General features: G+C 53.4%; 1 long non-coding RNA gene across 1 annotated transcript; it reads left to right on the top strand.

The window, feature by feature from the left end:
- The first annotated feature begins 749 nt into the window (after positions 1-749).
- On the top strand, positions 750-18149 carry LOC129520192 (uncharacterized). Its single transcript, XR_008666508.1, has 3 exons — positions 750-964; positions 17166-17465; positions 17880-18149. It is a non-coding gene; the product is annotated as an uncharacterized LOC129520192 (long non-coding RNA).
- The last annotated feature ends 3572 nt before the right edge of the window (positions 18150-21721 follow it).

Genomic DNA, 21721 nt, shown 5'->3' on the forward strand with positions numbered 1-21721 from the left:
GCAGTCTGGATGCTGCTGCTCCCGCTTGCAGGGTTTGTTCCTGGGGGGGGGGGGGGGGAGAAGCCCGATGCAATGGGAGGACCGGCTAAAAGCGCCTGCTGGCACCGCCACTGAGTGTTCCCAAAAGAGGCTAGCGGATCTGGGGGCGAGTCTGAATCTTAAGTAGCTGTGTCCCCATTGAGGCACCCTGCGCCCCAGCCGAGGGATCCCTGGAGCGCATGTGGAGCGCTCCTGCCCGCCCCCGGGAGGGAGGCCCGGCCCAGGCTCCCTCCTCCGGCCCACCGGGTGTTGGAGCCGGGGAATCTCTCCCGCCCCCGTCCCCCCACCCCCACCCCAGTTTGGAGAACCCCAGGCTCTGCCCCCACAGGTCGAGGCTGACGTCGCCGCCGCATTTCTAGGAATGCCCCTATCCGCTGACTATATTTGGCGAGGGTTTCTAGGAAGGCCCCCCCACCCCGGCCCCCCCCAGCCCCCCCACCCGGGCAGGCGGGCGCGCGCCCTCTCTCCGGCCGGGGAGGAGCCGCCCCGCCTGGGCCGCCGCCGCCTCCCCAGCGCCGCCAACCCCGGGCCGGCCCAGCCCCCGCCCCGGGCCGGCCATAGGGCGGGGGGGGGGGGCGGGGGCGGGGGCGGGGGGGCCGGGGGGGCGGGGGCGCGGCTTTGTGGCGGCAGCGGACCGTGGAGGCCGGGTGCAGCCCCGTCGGCTCCGTGCTCTCGGCAGAAAAGGATTTCCTACGCGCGCCCCCCCGCCCATCACTTGGACCTTGTCTGGGGAGGGGTGGGATCTTGGGATCTTTTTGCCTGCAAGTCCCCCCGCCCCCCCCGCGGTGAAGGATTTGAGGCTGGGCTCCAATCGAGGCGGAGGCTGCAGGGCCCGCGGGCGCCCCCCGCCCCGCGCACGCCTCCCGGGAGCCCAGGAAGGCGCAGCCCCGGGGGGCCCCCTGCGCCCCCGGAGCAGGCAGCGGCGGTGAGTCTCCCCCTCTTGCCTGCATGGCAGCCTCCCCCGCGCCGGGGCACGGGGCCGCGGCAGGTGGGTGCCCAGGCCCCCGGGCCCAGCGGGTGCGGGCGGCCGCCCTGGGGTGGGGGTGGGGGTGGGGGTGGGGTGGGGTGGGGCGGGGTGGGGATGGGAGGCGGCGGCGGGGGCAGCGCCGGGCCCTCCGGGGACCCCGCGCTAGACGCCTGTCTGGGCTGCGCTCCCCCGAGGCGGCGGGGCTGGGCGACCTCCCCGGCCCCCTCCCCGGCTCCCGAGAGGGGCGTGTGAGGCGAGGAGGTGGGATCCGGGCGCACGGCCCCCCTCCCGCCGGGGCCCGGGGCTGGGCCTGCACGCGCGCGGGGAGGCCGCCACCCCGCCCCACCCCCACCCCGCCCCGCCCCCACCCCGCCCCGGGGAGCGCGTGCGGGGACCGGGCTCGGCGTGACCCCCGGCCGCGCGCCACCCGCCGCTCCACGTGCGCCCCGCGGGCCGAGCCCGAGGACACTCCCCGGAGAGTTGCCACCTCCCCGAAGTAAAGTTGGCGGCCCCCCGCCCCCCTCGGAGGAGGCTCAGCTCCCGGTGGGCAGCAGCGGGGTGGGGTGCGGCGGGGCGGGGTGGGGTGGGGGGCGCGTGGGAGACCGAAACCCGGTCCCGGGGTGCAGAGCCGGGGGCCCGGGCCCGGACACCACACCGTGTGGCTCTGGCAAAAGTTGGGGGGGGGGGAAGGGGGAGGGAAAAACAAACAAAAAAAAAGGACATTTTGATTTGGGGATGGGGGGGGGGGGAGTGGCCTTTCTGCTTTCTCCGGCTTCCAGTCCCCACCGTGGGGAGCGTTGGAATGTGCCGCTCAGATCCTCTGAGGACACATCCATATTTATAATTTATTTTTAGGAGAAGTTGTGAAAAAGAGAAGGGGGGTTTAAGATGGGGAGGAAGGTGGTGGTGGGGGGGCGGTGGTGGTGGCCTTTTCGGAACCCAGACACTAATTGAGCCATTAAAGTGGAGATGATTTCCCCCAATCCGGGGTGAGCAGCAAATTTGACTTTAATGAGGGACAATTAAAGGCATAAATAACGAAACTTTAGCTGGATGTGGGGGGTAGGGTGGGGACTTAATGCGGCACCAAAGGCACTCCTTTTGCACTTTGCTAAGGGACATTTTGGGAGCCCAGCGTCTTCCTGGGAAGCTTTCAGGCCCAACTGTGGGGCTGGAGGCTGGAGAGGGAAAAGATACCCCCTCCGGGGTGGACAGATACCACCCCCATTCCTCCCACCACTGTCCTGGCTTTTGGGTGAGATCAACTGTCATCCCTGCAGGAAAACCCAGGATTCCTTTAATTATCCAAGATTCTCCAAAATCCTGCCTCAGAGGCAGACTGCCCCAGTGCTGTGAGCTGTGCAGGGGAGCACACTTCTTTCGAAAAGGTTTTGGAGGCTGTGGTCCCAGAATCGGGGTTTTGAGGGCGAGATGAGTTTATGTTTGATCCAACTGGCCCACAAAGTCCCGCTTTTGGGGTCATTCTAAACATCGAGGGATTCAGGCCCAGCAGCCCGTGGAGAGAGAGCCAAGAGCTAACACCTCCAAGTTGCACATCTAAAAGCTGATTGGAGAAGGGGGGGAGGTTTGCTACTTTTGGTAAAAGTGAAAGGCTGTTGGGGGGGGGCATGGATATTCTCGTGTGTGCCCGCGAGGGTGTGTGCTCCGTTTGTTGAACCTGCTAAATTTTTAAGGGCCCCTTGGCTTCGGAGGCCACAAAGAGATGAGGGAATTGTACAATTTTTCCCCCAGTGGTTTAATGAGATGTTGTAGGGGACAGGATTTGAAGGCAATGAGTGGCATACCCGTTTGACACCCTCCAAATGACACCGTTGAAGCTGTGAATGGTAATTATGTTAGATTTGTCCTCACATTTGTCAAAGGGGCACCCCCCCCCCCCCCCGTCCACCTGCTTCCGCTGGGAGCCACAGTATTGCTTTGGTACCTCGGTCTGAGCCATTTTATCAGAAACTCAGGATATTGTGTTCACAGGAGCTCTCTCAAGACAAGGGTGGCAGGGGCACAAATGCCCTTCCCAGAACATTAACCTTATTACGTAGGTTGTATTAATTTACACCCTCCCACACCCCCCACACACACACACCTGCCCTCCAGTTGTGCCCTATGCAGACACCCACATACCTTGAATTTATTTATTTGCAAACCTGGATTTCAATCAGGTGTCCACAGCACAGAATAGAAAAGTGAGCTGGACCCGAAGAACTTTGGAACACAGGGTGCTTGATGGACGATTCTGTGTAAGGCGGACACGACACACGTACACACAGATGACATTTGCACTCGGGGGCCTTGGCAAAAACAGTTCTTCACTTCCCCAGTTCCCTTTGTTACGGGACACGATGAAACAGCACAATTTTCAAGAGTCCACCATCCCAGCGTGGCTCATCGATGGGAAATTGTCACGTTGTGACACAAATTGTGTTTGTGCTCTGCTGAATCGTCACCACCACCCCCCCCTTGGCAACACCAGAGAGCTGTCAGGTCCTATTTGCTTTGCTAAATAAGGATATCTCGCCAAATTAGCCTTTAATGATACTTCTCCAAATAGGATGTTTTAGGTGAATTAACGAGGCCGGAGCGCAGAATGTGGCGCCGAGACACCGAGCTGCCAGCCAGGCGGTGTAGCCGTATGTTAACACGACTGGATCGTGAAGTGGGGAAAATCAGAGCGTGTTTCGTTGCCGAGTGTGAAGCGAGTCTGCTTTCCAGCGAGCATTTGCAATCGCACAGCCCTTGCTTACACGCGGGCCCCCTGAAACGGCGCCTGAAACTCTGAATACATTTAGCGAACTTTGCCCCCCCTCGGGGTCTGGCACCAGGCGGTGTAGTTTGGGGAAGAGCTTATAAATCAGGACTTTGCAGCGAGAAGGAGAAGTCGGCAGGAATTCGGCAGAGAATCCCAGCGCCTTTGCATATTCCTACCAACACCCTCTCCCTGCCCTCCCCGCAGCAATAAGACACACACACACACACACACACACACACACACACACAAATTAAGCAAGAACTGCTGAATATGCTGAATGCATTTTGGCTTTTCTCCTTGGGCCTGTCTGTGTGAAATTTCATTAAGCGGTTCCTATCCCCCCACCCCCAAGAAGTGTGGATTTAGATGAAAAAAAAAAAAAAAGAAAGAAAGAAACTTTGAATCGAGTTCATAACAATATACAAGCCATGGCGAATCTCACTAGGACACAAATGTTTTGATGGGGTGGAGGTGGGGGAATATGATCTAGCCCCGGGGGTGAGATATTTAGAGGGGGTAGTGCAATGAGAGGAATTCTTCCCTAATGATAAAACATTTATGTTTATGACTCAAAGCAATGGAAAGGTGGGAGAGTCTCTACAAGGGAATACTCCATTTCTTGCTCCCCAGCACCGCCCTCACACCCACACACACACACACACACACCACACTTCTATTAAGAACAGAAAGATGGTTCTTGCCAGGTAAAGCTACGGCTTTCTAGTAGCAGATCAGCTCACTCTCTTTTAATCGGGATCGTGGAGTAAATACGGCTATTTGGGGCGGGGAAGAGAAAAATTAGCCCGATTACGGGTAAGGGAAACTCGGTCCTTAGAGTCACTTGCCAGAAAATACGTACACACGCCAACAAAATAAAACACTGTTCTGGAATCTTCTCTCTTGCCCAGCATCCCAAACTCGGAAAAACGTGCAGTGCTTTGTGCCGCGTGTGCATAGAACGAGTGAAACCAGAGCACCACACGGGCAGGAGGTAAAAGCACAATAGATTTTTCGGGCCTGGGAGCCACGCAGGCTTTTCAAAGCAAAAGGGTGGATGTGGTAGGGAGTTTGGAAGGAGTGAGCTTTGGGGTTCCCCTGCCACCCTGAGCGCCCGGCCCTCCTCTGGTCTCCCTCAGGGCAGCTGATGATCCGATGCCCGCTCGGCGTCCGGGGTTGTAGGGGGCACGTGGGTATGTGCAGAGCCGTCGAGTTTCCGATTGCACAGCATCTTCCTTATGGGGAGCATCTGCGTTTAAGGAGCCGCAAGGCAAACTCGTTTCTCCGTGTCCCCGAATGGCCACAGTGCTCCGTGAAAGGGAGACACACGTGGGAAGCGAAAACTGAGGTCGGTGTCACCAGAAAGCCACGTTAAAAATGCACCGGCAAATGGAGCCTTTTGTCCAGGACTTGTTTGGCCTCCGCAGGGAAGGCAGGCAGTGGCCGCCTTGAGCCTTGAGTTAGCCGTGCAGCGCGGTGTGAGAGTTTGCTCGGAGGCGTGCAGAAAACCAGGCTCTCTTGTTGGAATCGTGCGTGAGATCGTGCCTGGGCCTGTTGGCATCTCTGCCTGGACCACTGCCAGCCCAGGCCTGAATGTGGCCTTAGAGTCATCACCGCGGCCCAAAGGAGCCCCGGACAGGTGCACACGGGGCTGTGGCAGCGGGGGCGTGTGTGCAGGGCCGGGGAGGGGGTGGCGATCTCTGCTCCTGGGACCCCGCTGGCAGCATCTGTTGACTAGAAGTAGGGTGTTTGGCTCCTGAGGGCAGCCTCCCCAGAGACTCTGCAGGGCTTACTGCCCCACCTACCACATGGTCTCTGGTGGGGGGGAGAACCCCACTTTGCTAAGCACAGCCTCCCAGATGCTCAGAGGGCAACCAGAGGAGGCCATCCTAGGGGCTGGGGGCAAATCTGCCTGTGCGGGAGCAGAGCAGATGTTGAGTCCAGAAGGTTCAGCGGCAGAGCCGTGCTTCTGCAGGCCAGCCGGAAGTCCTCCCCGCGGTCCTCCTCGCGTTCGGGTTGGGCCCAGGGGGCGTGGCGCGGGGCCAGTGGCGGGGCTGCACGCATCTCAGCTACCGTGCAAGCTGCCCTTGCCGGCCCTCTCCAGCCAGCGGGGCAGGCTGCAGCCCTGAAGTGGGGAGAAGGTGCTGCAGGACCGTCACAGGGCCTGCTGGGCAGATGGGGGGACACAGAGCCGGGCTGGGCGGGGTGACCAAGAGGGAACTGGGGGGCATCCCCGGACGTGGAGGAAGGCGGCTGCTCAAGCAAGCTGCACCCAGCCCTGAGTCAGCCAGTCCCGCGGGACTCCCATTTGGCCCCAGCTGCTGGACTCCAGGCCACCTAAAGGCCTCCTGGGTTCCTGATTGTATCTTAGAATGGCATTAAAAGGTCCAGACCAGGCATTCGTAGGCCTTGCCATATTTAGCCTCAGCTTCACCCAGAGAATATTTTAGGTGCTGCTTGAAAGAAGAGATCCGGGCCGGGTTGCCAGCTGTCACATGGCGAGTGTAGGATCGCTCGCTCCCCTGTAGGCCTGGCCCAGACGGCCGGGTGCTCACCGGCACAGATGCCCCAAGCCCCTTGCCAGAGCTCCGGGGCCACGCGACAGGTGCCAAGGAGCCAGCGAGTGCCCGGGTAGCCGGTTCCATGTCGAGAAGGCTTTGCGTCCCGTTTTTCATTCTGATGGCGATAAGGCAGGCGGCCTCCATTCACAGCTCACAGAGGCTGTTTTCAGCCCCTCTCTTCTCTCGATGGCCCAGTGTGATATGCCAGCTTGCTGAGTGAGCAGCCTCCTCCTCGGGTGTCAGCAACCGTGGAGAGGTTAACCCCTTCGGGACCCAGGGGTGCTGGCTGGCACGGGGGCCTACACATGCAGAGACCTTGTGGGCCACTGGCCCCAAGGGGACCCACTGCCCTGGACTTCTTAGTCCTCGATCACTAGTGGCCAGACCTGAGAGACGGCATCCTGGACCTTAGCAGGGATTCTCGTGCCTTCTGCTCCACCAGCAACACCACTAGGCTCCCCTGCCCCAGCCTTCGCCCTCTGGTTGGTTGTTCGGCCGCGGAAACTGCTCTCTTTCCAGATATTTTCATCTGGGTTTCCACATTGACCACCTTTCTCCCCCATTCCACATGAGGAGGTATTGAGGGATTTGTGATTCCCTTCAATGGAAAAGGAGGGTTCGGGAATAGTTGGTCGGGGTCTTGGAGAAACGTCACAGGCGAGTCCTGCAAGTGGCCTGGTGTCTGAGAATGACCCTTATAACCTGCCCCGGGATTCCCGATCTCGGTTTTCTGGGCACAGAGGAGGCACGTTGGTCCTGAAGCCACTGCACAGCTACACATTTAGCCAATTATCAGCCAGTCATCAGCAGCTTTTTGGGGAGCCTGGGCGGAGCCGCCGCATACCATGAAAGCTCTGGCTTGTTTAAAGTTCGCTCTAACTTTGTACATTTTTTCCTTTTTAGTTTTGGCTCTTGGTACTCGAGAGCCACCACTTCCTGCCCAGCTGGTTCGTTACCGCAGGGAAAATGAGGGACTTTTGGGGGCAGATGTGTTTCCATTCCACTATCATAATGCCCCTAAAAATCCTTATTGCTCTTGCAGTATTCCTCGGGGTCCCTGGGCCAGCTGGGACGATGGCAGCTCTGAGTTCCTCCAGCAACTCAAAGAAGAGAAAGAGTTTCCCCAGATCCTCCCAACACACACTCCCTCCTGCACTCAGTGCTCAGAACTGGTTAGGACCACGAAAAAGAGAAAGGCGCCCTCCGCAGACACTGGTCGCTAATCGTGCTTTCTGTCCCCCTTTTGCTCTGGGGGGATCGAAGGGAGTCGTGGGGGTGGGGTGTGGGAAAAGTGGGAAAGGAGCAGGTGTTACTCATTGGACCAGACTAGTGAGGCGACTCTCATCTTCAGCCTGGTCCCTCCAGCGGGGCCCCGGGATCTTCACCTTGGCAGGCGGCCCTGGCCGGTCCTGGCTTTCTCCCTCTGCTCCCTGAGCCAGGGCACTTTCCCACTCCCTGCCTCGGTTTACCTATCTGCCAAGGGGAGGGCCACACCCCAGGCTCTGGCCTCGAGGGTTCATGGTTGCCACCCACGGCTGTGATGAGCTCAAGCGCTATAGGAGCGCTGAAGGTGCTTTGAGAATGGGGAGGTTCAAGCATTCGCCGCGGAAGGCGTGAGTTCCTAACACGCCTTATAGGCTGAGGCAACTCAGACAAGCAGGGGAGACCGCAGCGAGCACGGGTTTCTGGGATCAGCCCGCTTGTGCTCTGGGACTGCTGTGTCACCCCAGGCAAGTGGCTCAACCTCTCTGAGCCGCTGGTTCCTCTCGCGCGACACCCACAGCTCAGAATAGCCACCGCCCTGGTCTGATGCACAGATCTACTCAGCGATTTTAAGTGGTACCTGGCTACAGGTGTACGTTATTCTCATGGGTATTTCTTTGTAGGGTTCATTTCTGTTTGCAGCCAGCAATGGGATTTTCGATTGACGGCTGGGATAGAAAGACCCCTTTTTTGTACCGATTTATAGAAGTGAAAAAGGGCGAGTCGCTTGGAAGAAAAACATGAAGCAAAGAATAGCAGAGGTGGCCTGAGGTTGGGGCAGAAATAGAGACGGCGAAGCCCACTTAATTAAGAACTCATGTACGTATCAGCGATTTTCGGCACCCACATTGTTGGGTGGCCAGTTCGAATGTGTGGTGGGCCCCACCCATGACAGCCAGGGTGTCACATGTCTTCCCTTTTCAGGGATGCCCCCACCCCTTCCCTGCTCACCCACACCGATGAGATCTCCACCCTGACGCCCACCCATGGTTCTCATTTGTCCCCGTCTGAGGGTGGTGACGACCCAGCCCTCTTCTTCCTCGCCAGGGCACCTCTCTGGGCCTCAGTTGCTCAGTGAGATGGGAAGAATAATAAACCTTCTGTCCCAGATCAAGGGATTCCCAGAGCTCCATCGGGCAGCTACCACGGTTCAGACACAGCACCAGGGACAGGCAGGGGCCACAGCAGTGCCCTCAGCCTGGAGGGACGCTCCTTCGACAGGCCACCCCGTGCCAGGCCCCGGGCACCAGCTCCCTGCCTGCCCCCTGGGACCGTGGTTTTACAGGGAAACAGCGAGCTCCAGGTCCCGGCCAGCAGGGGCGGACTCTGGTTTCACTTTCTGCTGTGTCATGGGGTGGGGGGTGGCATCAGGACCCAGCTGGCCAGCTGGGGCAGGCATCGAGAGCCTGGCGGACAGCTGCCGGCCCAGCTGCCAGAGCACAACCCACGCCCTTGCCCCGCGGGCTGCCAGGATGGGGGCTGGGCCTTCAGGCACCCCTTCCCTGCCTCTCTCCCATACGGTGGGGAGAGCCCCAGGTGAGAAAAGCCAGGAGTGAGATGACTGCTGGAGCTACAAGATCTCCCCCAAACAAGTGCTTAAGCCACACGGTCTTGAGGTTCTGAGAACTGCAGCTGTTGCTCCTGGATCCGAGTGCTCTGGCTGGACACCTGCTCCCCGCCTGCCTTCGCTGAGCGCTGAGGGCCTACTGTGCGCTAAGCACCATGCCCGGTGCCAGGGACACAGCCAGGACCAAGACGGCCCCTGTCCTCACGGGGCTCCCACTTGAGTTGGGAGACAGACGAAAGAGCAAGCAAAGAATCCCCGTGTTACAGGGGAAGGTGCACACTGCGCTGACCATGAGCTGCCTAGGTCATCACCATTACCTAAGAGTGACAGATGCTACCACAGGCACTTGAGGTGCCTCATTTCACTCTACAGCCGCAGCCAACTGTGAGGTGGGCCCTAACAGGTCCTTGTTCGGATGAGAAAATTAAGGCGCAGGGAGGTGGCCCAGCTGGAAAGGAGCTCTGACCCCAGGTGCAGGGCCCTGCTCTCGCCCTAATGCGCTGCTGTCATCACCCTGATACGTTTAATAATTTTGGCATGAGGGGCCCCGGGTTTTCACTTTGCAAACTAGGGAGCCCGCCCTGCCCGGATCTGATGGACTCCAAAGCAGTCACTCTGAACTCCCACCATCCACACAGATCCTACAGCCAGGTCCAGAATAATTTTCCAATTCATCGGTGCAGTATTCGGGGGTTGGGGGTGGAACGGAAATCCTGGGGACAAAGGGAAGGTTGATTATGGGGCTGAATTGCCCAGATGCTTGTTGGTTTGTGTGTTGCCCCTTTAGAAGCCAAGGAGGCAAGAGCCAAGGGCAGATGCTGTCATTCGTTCACTACTGTATCCCCAGGGCCTAGCGGGTATTAGCTGCTCAGTTAACATCTGTGAAGCAAAGCCAGTGAGTGGGAGGCTGCTGGGTATCCTGATCAAAATAGATTTAAATGACAGGAAAGCAGGTTGTCAGGGATGCAGTGTCAGCCCTGGCCACCCCAACAGGCTTCTGGGGGGCCCCTGAAACGTGTGGGGATATGCATCTCATACCTCCCCCAGATCCAACCGCACCTGCCAATGCTCTGTAGCAGAATACTGTGTAACAGGCTCTGGTGGGGAGCTCGGAGAAAACACAGATATTTAGAGACACGTGGGCCCGGAATCCCAAGCACCTGTTATTGGGGAAGATGCAGAGTTCAGTTAAAAAAAAAATTCAGGTCTTAGTTCTGGGTGGGTTCAAGTCCCAGCTGGGGGTCAGGGGGCAGTTTCCTGGGCTGTTGAATGAGAGGGCTTGGATTTGTGGATCAGAGGCCCCTTTTCCTCTGAAATTAGAGGTCTTTTATACTCTCAATGCTCCACATTATAAATATTACCAAGAAGCAGAGAATCATCTCAAAAGCCTTGAAGATATTTGGAGCAATAATAAACATTTGTATGTTGTCACCAACTGTTTTCACAGGCACTGTCTCCACTGCTTCAGATGACCCGGTAGAGGAGGAGTTGTCGGGTTCCGTCTCTAAATAACACAACCATCAGCATATTCTGAGTGCGTTATATGTACTAGGCACTTAACACGTATGATGGCATTTTAGTTGCCCGAGCAGAATACGAGGGAGGCACTGTTACGGTCTTCAGCTTGCCGATGAGGAAACACTTAGAGACCTGTCCAAGATCACACACCCAGAATGTAAAGAGCTGGGGTTCAAGCCTGGACCTTCCATCTCAAGGACCAGCAGACTTTACCCCAAAAGGGTCAAATACTAAATATTCTCGGCTTTGCAGGCTGTATGGTCTGTGTGGCAGCTACTCCACTCGGCCATCGTAACAAAAAAACACACACAGACAACACAGAAACGAGTGGATGTGGCCGTGTATTCCAATAATACTTGATTTACAAAAACAAGATATGGGCTGAATTTGGTCCACAGGCTATAATTAGCCCACCCCTGTTCCAGACCCCAAAACCTGCCCTCTGGTTTGGCCCTACCAACATTTTTTCCCGTCCTCTCTCCCCGCCTGTGAAGTAACTAAGAGTTAAGCTTTAGGTCAGAGAGACCCTTGGCTCTGGAGGGAGCGAGTTGGGCCTCTCTTTTCTTGAGGGAATTATGAAGCTCTTGGAATTTACAAGGAGTAGGAACTAGTAGTGACCGCCTTCATAGGACACCATGGGAATTTGAAAAGTGTAATTTTAATAGCTGTGACGGAGTAACTTTTAAAGAGGAAACGGTTATAGTTTGGAAAGATACCTCAGTGGGGCACCTTGGCTGTGGAGGGTACTTCTCAGAGAAGACAGTTCTCTGGAGTCTGTGAGAATGGAAATAGAATGAAAAACATCTTAAGGCACAAGAAGGCAACTGAAAGGGGGGGGGGGTGACAATTGTGTGTGTGTGTGTGTGTGTGTGTGTGTGTGTGTGCATGCGCAGGGAGAGGATGCGGGAGAGACAAGGGATTTCCCGAAGGGCAAGAAGCTGAAGACTAAGGATTCCTGGTGGGAGAAGTGAAGGACATGACTTTTTTTTTAAAAAAAGATTTTATTTATTCATGGTGAGACACACAGAGAGGCAGAGACACAGGCAGAGGGAGAAGCAGGTGCCCTGCGGGGAGCCCGAAGTGGGACTCCATCCCAGGACCTCGGGATCACACCCTGGGCTGAAGGCAGACACTCAACCACTGAGCCACCCAGGTGTCCTGATGTGATTTTTTTTAATGGCTTTGTTGAGATATGATTCACTTACCCTACAATTCACCCACTTAAAGTGGACAGTTCAATGGCTTTGAGTATATTCATAGAGTTGGGCATCCATCATCATAGTCAATTGTAGAACGTTTTTATCACCTCAAAAAGAAACCACACTGTCCCAATCCTCCTCCCTCCACTCCCCCTTCCTCCTAAGCAATCACTAATCTACTTCCTTCTCTCTAGATTTGCCATTCTAGATATTTCATATAAATCATACAGTGGGAGATCCTTTGTGACTGGCTTCTTTCACTGAGCATTATGTTCTCAAGGTCTGTCCACGCCATAGCGCACTGCGGGACTGGATTCCCTTTTGTGGCCAGAGAATATCCACATTTTATTTATCCATTTGTGAGGTGATGGGCATCTGCATTACTTATACTTTCTAGCTATTAGGAAAAATGCAGCTGTCAACATCTGTGTGGGCATACATTTTCATTTCTCTTTGGCGTACACCCTAGAAGTGGGATTTCTGGGTCATACAGAAGCTCCATGTTTAACATTTCAAGGAGCTCCCAGAAGCAGGTCTTGGATTGCCTTTTCAGCTTTGTATTATGGACTTTCCCGCCATACTGAACGTAGGGAAAATACCATAATGAGCACTTGGACCCATCATCCAGGTTCAACAATTATCAGCCTTTGCCCCTCCTGATTCATCTGCCTTCCCCGCCCCCCCCACTTCCTCTTCACTCTTTGGATAGTACGAGGCCAATTTGAACACTGACTTTATGTTAACTTGCCCGAGAGGCCACCACTTTTCTTTTGCCCCTAAACTTTCAGAGTCTCCTCCACCCATAGCCTTGTGTTGCAGAATTTGGGGTGCATGGAGGAACTGGGGCAGGGTCCCAGTGGACCAGTGTGGGGTGGAAAGGGAACAGCTCCTGAACAGAGGACTGGCTACATCACTTGCACAATGAAAATGTGGAGACTTTTGTTCAAAAATTATTAAGAAGTTCAAGATGGCAACAGAGCACTAAACCAGACATAGGCCCTGTGCAACTGTACGTGTCACATGCCCATGAGACCAGCAAAAGGGTGCCCAAGCAGAACTAATTCATTAGACACAGGAATTTAGAGCCCTGGTGTCCAGGAGAGACATAAGCACCCCTCACCCCCAATACCTGGAAAGTTTCCAAGAAAAGTTGGGTCTCCCTTGTGGGAGACAGTGGCATGTTGGGATAGAGTTCAAGCCCATTCCATCTGAATCTCCAAAAATAAGATGACCCCAGCTGACATGTGGGTTATAAGTACTTAAAAAAAAAATTAGCCATTTGCCTTAAGCCTTCCTCCCTAAGAGCCTGCGGTTGTTTTATTTAGCCACACCATTTCGTACTGGACTCTGAGTGCCCTCTGATGTCACAGCAGATGACAGGGCTGCCGTCTTCAGAGCAGAGCCCACTGGTCAGCAAACAGTCCAGGGGCGCAGCAGCACCCAGGGATGCCCTCTGAAGCCGGGCGGCCGTGGCAGATGCTGACAACCCCTCTGGGCACCCGGTCCCTCTCAGCAATGACAGGACTCCACTATCCTTCTCAAGGACAGCCTCCGCCAACCAGACAAACCCTATTTCCTGTGTGCATCGAATCTCATCTCAAGAGCTCAGACTCCTCACTCAAGACACTGAGAGATTCCAAGCCTCTAGCGTGTGTTTGGATGATGCACTTCCACTAACAGCCCCTTGTCCTGCAGGGGTATACAACACGGGGGGTGGGCCTCCTTGAGGAGAGAACAGTTAAGGGCCTCGCACCGCCTCCCGCTCTCTGCGGAAGCACATGTCCATTCACTGCTGGGTCCTGCACCCCCAGGAAGGGGTCTGTGCATGGGGCACGAACCGCACGGCGCTCAACACAGGTGCCTTCCTACCCTTAGGAGGGGTAATCAAAAACCAAAGAAGAAAAAAAATTTTTTTTTAAATTTGATTAAAATAACATAATGACTGTAGCCAAAAAAAAAAAAAAAAAAGAAAGAAAGAAAGAAAGAAAAGAAAGAAAGAAAGAAAGAAAGAAAAGAAAAGAAAAAAGAAAAAAAAAGAATCTACAACAGGTCTGAGTAAGTCCTGCAGGCAGCTTTGGCGTTGGGAGCCAGCAGAGTGGATCTTAAAGCGTTGGACTCAAGACTGAGGCAATTCTCAGCCAAGGAAACGTGGAAGCACAGCCAGCAGATGTCTCTGGAGGCGTTAGATGGTTCTGGGTTTTTTGTTTTGTTTTGGGTTTGTGTGTGCGTGTGTGTTTTTCCTGCAAGCACCTGCTCCCTGCATCTGCTAACACACCTGCCAGCAGTGGGAATTTGTCCAGGTGGCCACTCGGGACACCCACCCCTCGGCTGCAGTGACCGGGCCTGGCCAATCACAGTGGTGGCCCCCTTCTGGGCCGGGCTGACATCACGGTTCTGGATGTGGTCAGGTGACCCAAGCAGAGCCGATGGAGGCTCGTCCCACCTGCAGCAGGTGAGAAGGTAGCTTTGTCCGCCCTGTCTAGGCCCCAGAGATAGCTGTGGCCCCAGAGACTGAGGCCAACAGGCAGAGAGAGAGAGATGAGAGATGAGAGATGGGATGGGGGTAGGGAGGAAGGATGGGGCAGGCGCCAAGGCCCGACCCCATAGCCCTACAGGTGCTGGATCCAGGAGCAGCTCAGCCTTTCCTGTCCTTATCGCAGCTACCAGAGGGATGAGTTCCCATACTACCTGTCACATCAACTCTGGTGTCTGTGCGGCCCAAGCATGGGGACCGTGTCCTCTTCATGGACTGGGTGAATCTAAAAGGGGCAGGTCATCCTCAGAACCCATTGTCCCCCAGGTGTGCCTCCTGCACCTGAGGACAGAAGATGGGACGCCTGGGTGGCTCAGTGGTTAAGCGTCTGCCTGTCGCTCAGGTCATGACCTCAGGGTTCTGGGAGGGACCTCAGGGAGCCTGCTCCTCCCTCTGCCTGTGTCTCTGCCTCTCTCTCCGTGTTTCTCATGAATAAATCAATAAAATCTTTAAAAAGACAGAATAAGAGAATCCCCAGACACATGTCTCTGTGTGCCACCCACCCCAGCCCCCATTCATTTCCTGCTGAATCACAGCCACACACTTGCTGTTGAACTCGGAAGTCATGCCCTTTCCCTGCTTGCCTCAGTCTCCCCAACCTCGCCCCTAGCAGATGCCCCCCCTCTCCTCCCCACCCTGCTCTCCACCATGGACCCCGCACCCAACTTATCCTTGCAAAGCTCGGATGCCGACCACGCTGTATTTGTGGCGGCCTCAGTATGACCGTCCCCGCCCCCATGAGGAGGATCTTGAGCATGGGGACCCTGGACATCTTTGCACCCCCAGCTGGGGCGTGCAGTAGGCAGGCAACAAGCATGAGAGGAAAGGAAGTGGGGAAGGAAATAGGAGGAAAAGGGTAGCTCATTCCTCCTTATTCTGGTCTCACCAAGGGGTCCCTGGTTTCCTCTGCCCCGTGCTCTCCCTGCAGGTGGACACGCAGCCCCTGCCCCCATCTCCTTCGGGGCTGTACCCGAGTGTCCCTTCCCGGTTCTCCCAGCCCTTCATTGACTCCGGTGTCTCCCTTCCATGTCTTCAGTTCTCTTTGGCCCCTCCCACCCCCATGGGTCCTCCCCTCTGTTCCTGTGATCTTACTTATTCTCTCCTCTCCCACCGGCCTGTCAGCTCCAGGTGGTCAGGCATTTCTCTTTGGTCCTCTGCTAGCTCCTCAGGCCTGACACCAGCTAGCTGCTAGCTCCTCCTCTGCCTGACACCAGCTAGATGCTCAAGAAATACCTGAGCACACACGTCCAAAACAGGACACCCGAACGGGTCTCTTACAGTACCTGTGTGCTTCATGCATTTTATGATCGTTGCAAAAGTCAGGTGATGTGTTAGCTCCTTAGGGCTCCCATAACAAACTGACACAAACCAAGAGGCCTTAAAATGACAAAAACGACAGAAATTTCATAGTCCTGGAGGCTAGAAGTCCATAACCTGGTGGAGCCACACTCCCCAAGGTGCTTCAGGGGAAGATCTGTACCTTGCCTCTCCCAGCTTCTGGTGGCTCCCGTGTCCCTGACTTGTGCCCACTGCGCTCCAGTCTCTCCGTGCGTCTTACTCTAGGTCTGGCTCTGCTTCTCTCCTACGAGGATGCACGCAGTGCTCTTCTGGATAATCCAGGACAAACTCATCTCAAGATGCTTGAAGTCTTTTGCCATATAAGGTCATATTCACAGGTTCCGGGGACCGGGAAGTGGGCATCTCTGGTGTTTCTCTGCGACCACTCCAAGTTATTTGCTTAAAGAAACCAGAAAAGCTGGGGCGCCTGGGTGGCTCGGTCGGTTAAGCAAACGACTCTAGATTTTGGCTCAGGTCATGGGATCAAGCCCTGTGTTGGGCTCCACACTGAGCATGGAGTCTATTTGAGCTTCTCCCTTTTCCTCTGCCCATCCCCCCCATTCCCTAAATGGGGAAAACAGAAAGAAAGAGAAAAAGGAACCAGAAAAGCAAAGATCCCCACCGTCACTCCATTGGCCTGACAGATATGTAAGGAAAAGAGTATGACTGTTTTATATTGCTCCTGAGTACGGAAATCATTATTTTTTTTAAGATTTTATTTATTTATTGAGACACAGAGACAGAGAGAGAGGCAGAGACACAGGCAGAGGGAGAAGCAGGCTCCATGCAGGGAGCCCGATCCCGGGACTCAATCCCGGGACTCCAGGATTGCGCCCTGGGCCAAAGGCAGGCGCCAAACTGCTGAGCCCCCCAGGGATCCCCTGGAAATCATTTTAAAACCCGATTTTATGTTGTTTAATTACCCCCCGAATCATACCATGCTCATAGTAAGAAAAATAGCACAGAAGAGAATAATGCGGGAAATAAAGGAGCACCCCTTTGCAATTTTTCTTTATTTTCACTTTAAAAAAAAATTCACTTTCTAAACAGTACCTGCTGTAGGCAGGGTGCATAATCTGCATATATTTTGGAAGCGTGTTCAAGGGCATTCACCTTTTTTGCTCATGATAGTTGTTAAGAAAGCCGGGGGCGTTCCAGTATATCCTGAAGATGTGACAGTCTTCGGACCCACCTCATTCTTTCTAAGGACTTCTAGCATTGCACCATACTTAACCTGTCCCCTCCCGGCCATCATTTTGGTGAATGCCAGCGTTTTGCCATTACAACATATACTCGCTCTGGCAGGTGTCCAAGTACATACACTCATAGATGGTTCCTAGAAGTGGACCGTCTCAGTCTAGACGATATGTGCGTTTTTATTTTTATTTTTTTAAATGAGATTTTTTTTTTTTTTAGATTTTATTTATTCATGAGAGAGACAGAGAGAGAGAGGCAGAGACAGAGGCAGAGGAAGAAGCAGGCTCCATGCCGGGAGCCCGACATGGGACTCAATCCTGGGACTCCAGGATCACGCCCTGGGCCAAAGGCAGGTGCTAAACTGCTGAGCCACCCAGGGATCCCGATATGTGCATTTTTAAATTTCTGCAGCGACTGCCCAGTGCCCATCCAGAGGGCCTGGGTGGGGGAGTCTATTTCCATGCCCTCGCCTGCCCCATCAAGGACACAATGTGTCAGGGGAAGCAAGTCCTAGACGAGGTAAGCGGACCTGACAGGTGGGCCCCGGGTGGGGGTGGACACGGCCCCTGAGATTGTCCCTGTACCTTCCTGAGGCAATAAGCCATTCAGAGTTCTCATCAGCTTTGGGTTTTATAAACAAAGGCAGAGTCTGGGGAGGTGAGCCAGAACCATGCAGCTAGAAGCGTTGTGCAAGTCAGTATTTATTTCTTTGGTGCGGTTAGAACTTAAATATGGTCAAAACATATTCTTCTTTTAATTTACACAAACAAATATGTTCCCCGGCTGACACCTCCGGTGCCAAGTTTCTAGGGGAAATGAAATTCTACTGTGAGATTATAAACCACTAGGGAGAAGAGGAGAATGGAAAAGCCACTGCAAGTTTGCTTTTCACGTCCAGAACCGGCTGCTGAGAGGTGTCTCTTTCTGTGCTAGTTGCAGATAAACCTGCCAGTAATTTTCGCGAATGAGCCGTGGAACACATAAAGGCCAGAGGATGGAAAACGCTCCGGGTTTGATAAAAGGAGTTCTTGGCTCCGAATCCTCGCTCCTGCTAGCCCCGCCGAGATCCACCCGGAGAGGGCCTGATGGATTGAGGAAAACGAAATGAGACCAACGTGAGTCTCCTTTCAAGGGCTGTGCTAATATAAAACCAAACGACTTGAAATTGTTCCAAGAGGGGATTAAAGCAACATGTTATTTTGAGTGATTGCTTAATTTATTGAGCTGCGGCTAGATCTGTAACAAAATACAGCCCTTGCAACTGATAACCTCCTGCTGCATTTGAACTTCTTACAATTAAGGAATATTTTCCAAGAGTTTCTCTGGAACGGCTTCGCATTTTTAATCTCTGTGGTGGGGTGCTTCTGAGCACTCAATTACAGGGCAAGTATTTGGGTTTCTTTTCTTTTTTCTTCTTCTTTTTTTCTCCCCCCCGCCCCCCAAGAGTGACAGGCTGATGTTAATAAGAAAAGGAAGGAGCATTTTATTGACTGTCTTCTGTGTGCCATGCGCTTGATATACATTATCTCTAATCCTGACAATAACCCAATGAAGAGAGTCTTATTAGTACCTGTTTTACGGATGTGAAGCTCATAGATGTGAAGCCATTTTCCAGAGTGGCACTGTCCAAGACCGTGTGTGTGTAGTCATGTGTGGCTACTTTTGTGTAAATTAGTTAAGAGTTAGGAAATCTGAAAATTAAAAAAAAAAAAGAAATCTGAAAATTCACTGCCTGGGTTGCACCAGCAACTAGTTCAGTGGGGCTATGGCTACCTCATCGGACACCACTGACGTAGACCATTTCGATTAGTGCAGAAAAGTCGAGAGATTGGTGCTCTTCCAGTGATTTCAGAGGCAGAAACTGGGAGTGCCCAAATTCAAACCCAAGCTTCTTCGAAGACAGCACCATTCTATTATCACCCCTGGCTTCTTTCTTCTCTTCGTTTGGCCCAGAAGCAGGGACTAGAGCAGTGATTTCAAACCCTGGGCTGCACATCAAAATAACCCCAACTGCTTAAAAAACAAAACAAAACAAAACAAAACAAAACAAAAAAAAAACCAATACTGATGTCAAGGTCCTGGCTGCAGGGATTCTGATTTAATTGTGATTTGGAGGTGTTTTTGTTTTTTTAAAGGTTTTTTAAATTTATTCATCCATGAGAGACATGAATAAATGTCCCTCCTGTGGGGAGCCTGATGTGGGACTCGATCCCAGGACCCTGAGATCACACCCTGAGCCAACAGCACGCACTCAACCACTGAGCCACCCAGGCGTCCTTTTATAAGTCCCCATGTGACTCAAGTGTGCAGCCAGGATTGGAAAGTATCAAGGTGAACTCATGCTATATTTTGCCTGATGAAATAAAACTGTGTTTCCGGCCACATCCCCTGAAAAGGTGAGAAATAACGATCAGTTCTGTAGCTAGGTAAGCACTGCCGGCCCCCACGTTATGGTCCCTAAGCACCACTTTTTTTTTTTTAAGATTTATTTATTTATTCATGATAGAAATAGAGAGAGAGAGAGGCAGAGACACAGGAGGAGAGAGAAGCAGGCTCCATGCCAGGAGCCTGACGTGGGACTCGATCCCGGGACTCCAGGATTGTGCCCTGGGCCAAAGGCAGGCGCTAAACCGCTGAGCCACCCAGGGATCCCCTCTAAGCACCACTTTTAACCAGAAACCAGGGTTCTGTGGAGATACGGCTGATTCCAGGTATGAGGGGGGAAATGTGCAAGGTGAGCATGGAACTCCTGGTCACCAGGTCACGTGGAGCTGCCAAGACTTCTGGGGTCATGCCAGAAAGGATGCAAGGGACAGTGTGAAAGGCCAAAGATGAGACAATTTGAGTATCAATAAGAACAATAACTGCAAAGGATTAAAAGGTGTCACATACATCCAGATCTGAGAGGTTACCAAGAAACTTAAAAAAAAAAAAAAAAACCCGGATGCCTGGGTGGTTCAGTTGGTTAAGCATCCGCCTTCAGCTCAGGTCATGATCCCTGGGTCCTGCGATCGAGCCCCACGTCAGGCGCCCTGCTCGGCAGGGAGCATGCTTCTCTCTCTCCTTCTGCCCCTACCCCCCTGCTCATGCTCTCTCTCTCTCAAATGAATCAATTTTTTAAAAAAGAAAGAAAAATTGAAAAACATAAACTCATTTGTCATCTTTGGAGGATGCTGAGGAACCGACTCATTATTTTGACAACTGTCAAGTAAAGGGACAGAACCAAGCCTTTATCCTTTCTGATATGAACTATTCCTTGCAGTAACCAAAGAGTTGGTAAGGGCAGGTCTCCCTTTATGGAAGTAGTCCAGCTCGCAAACAAAGCCAGAGGACAGATTAGTATGCCACCGTTTTGCAACCTCCAGCGGATGATCTGAACAGTCATCATCAATGGCAGCTAATGTCACAAAGAGGGACAGCCAGACATTATGTGCCTTTAAACGGAAATACTAAACAGCCACTATAAAGTCATACAACACACACACACACACAAACCCAAACAGGAATCTAAGTGAGCTTCTGGATCTAACTACTGACTTCTAAGAAGTATAGCTGGGGGAGGATCACATATAACAGCAATATGGGGACGCAGTAAGCAAAACTCAAGTCTGTAGGACGTGCCACAGAACAACCGACCCAGTTTTTCCGACCAATAAATGGCAGGCAAAGAAAAAAGGAGGAAGACAGTCCATACAGATTAAGAGAGACATGAGAGACATATCGACCAATCGCGATGTGTTGAACCTTATATGGGTCCTGATTTCGACCAACTGTAAAGAAAACATTTTTGAGAAAACCAGAGGAATTGGAACACTGGATGTTTGCTGATATTAAAGCACTACTGTTAGCTCTAGGAGGGGTGATGGTGGTTTAAAAAAAAAAACCTTTTTTTTTTTTGAGTCATATTCTAAAATATTTGCAGAAGAAATGGTTGATGTCTGGAATGTGCTTCCAAGTATGTGGGATGAGGGGGTAGAGGCAGAACAGGATTAGCCAAGAGTTGGGGACTGTTTGAAGGTGGGTGATGGGGAGCTGAGGTTCATTGTACCGTATCCTCTACTCTTGTACCTGCTCCAAGTTTTTCATAATAAAAATAAGAACGCCAGCCTTTTCCTCCCCTTCTCTCAAGCGCATGGGCTTGGTCTGCCCACCCACTGCTGGCACCTCTGGGGCAAGCCTGGGGTGCCAACTTGAGGTGCATCTCAATGCGTGCACACACGTATACACACACACACAAACACACGCACATCCATCTCCATGGCAACCAGCGATGCAAAGAAACAGCTTCCACCAGGCTCCTGTCCACAGAAGGATCAGGCCAGGCTGTCGGTGTCAGGCCAGGGCACTGTAGCTGCTCCACTCAGGGAATCCCTACTCAGATCTTCATAGGGAGCCCCCTCCCCACACCTGCCTGCTTGCACCCCCTCCCGTCCCTCCTGCCCCCACCCACACACCCCCTGAGGAAGTAGAGGTCAATTCGCAGACAGAACAGGACCCTGAATCAGATCCAGCTGTAAATTCTGCCCTTACCGCTTAATGGCAGGACCTTTGACCTCCCGGAGCCTCAATCTTCTCACCTGTACAATGCGCACAATGTGACCTCGACTAACTCAACCGATTTCTATTATGGGGGGACAGTGGCACAAAGGGCCTCATCTCCCCCTCACAGAACGAGACACTCAGAGGTACAAAGCAGCCTTAACAGTGTAAGTGCTGTGAATATAAAGTACGCGTTGTGAAACTTGAAATGTAAGCGTGCTTAATCCCAGCCTCAT

The sequence above is a fragment of the Nyctereutes procyonoides genome, unplaced genomic scaffold (assembly GCF_905146905.1).
Source record: "Nyctereutes procyonoides isolate TBG_1078 unplaced genomic scaffold, NYPRO_anot_genome, whole genome shotgun sequence".
Lineage (NCBI taxonomy): Eukaryota > Metazoa > Chordata > Mammalia > Carnivora > Canidae > Nyctereutes > Nyctereutes procyonoides.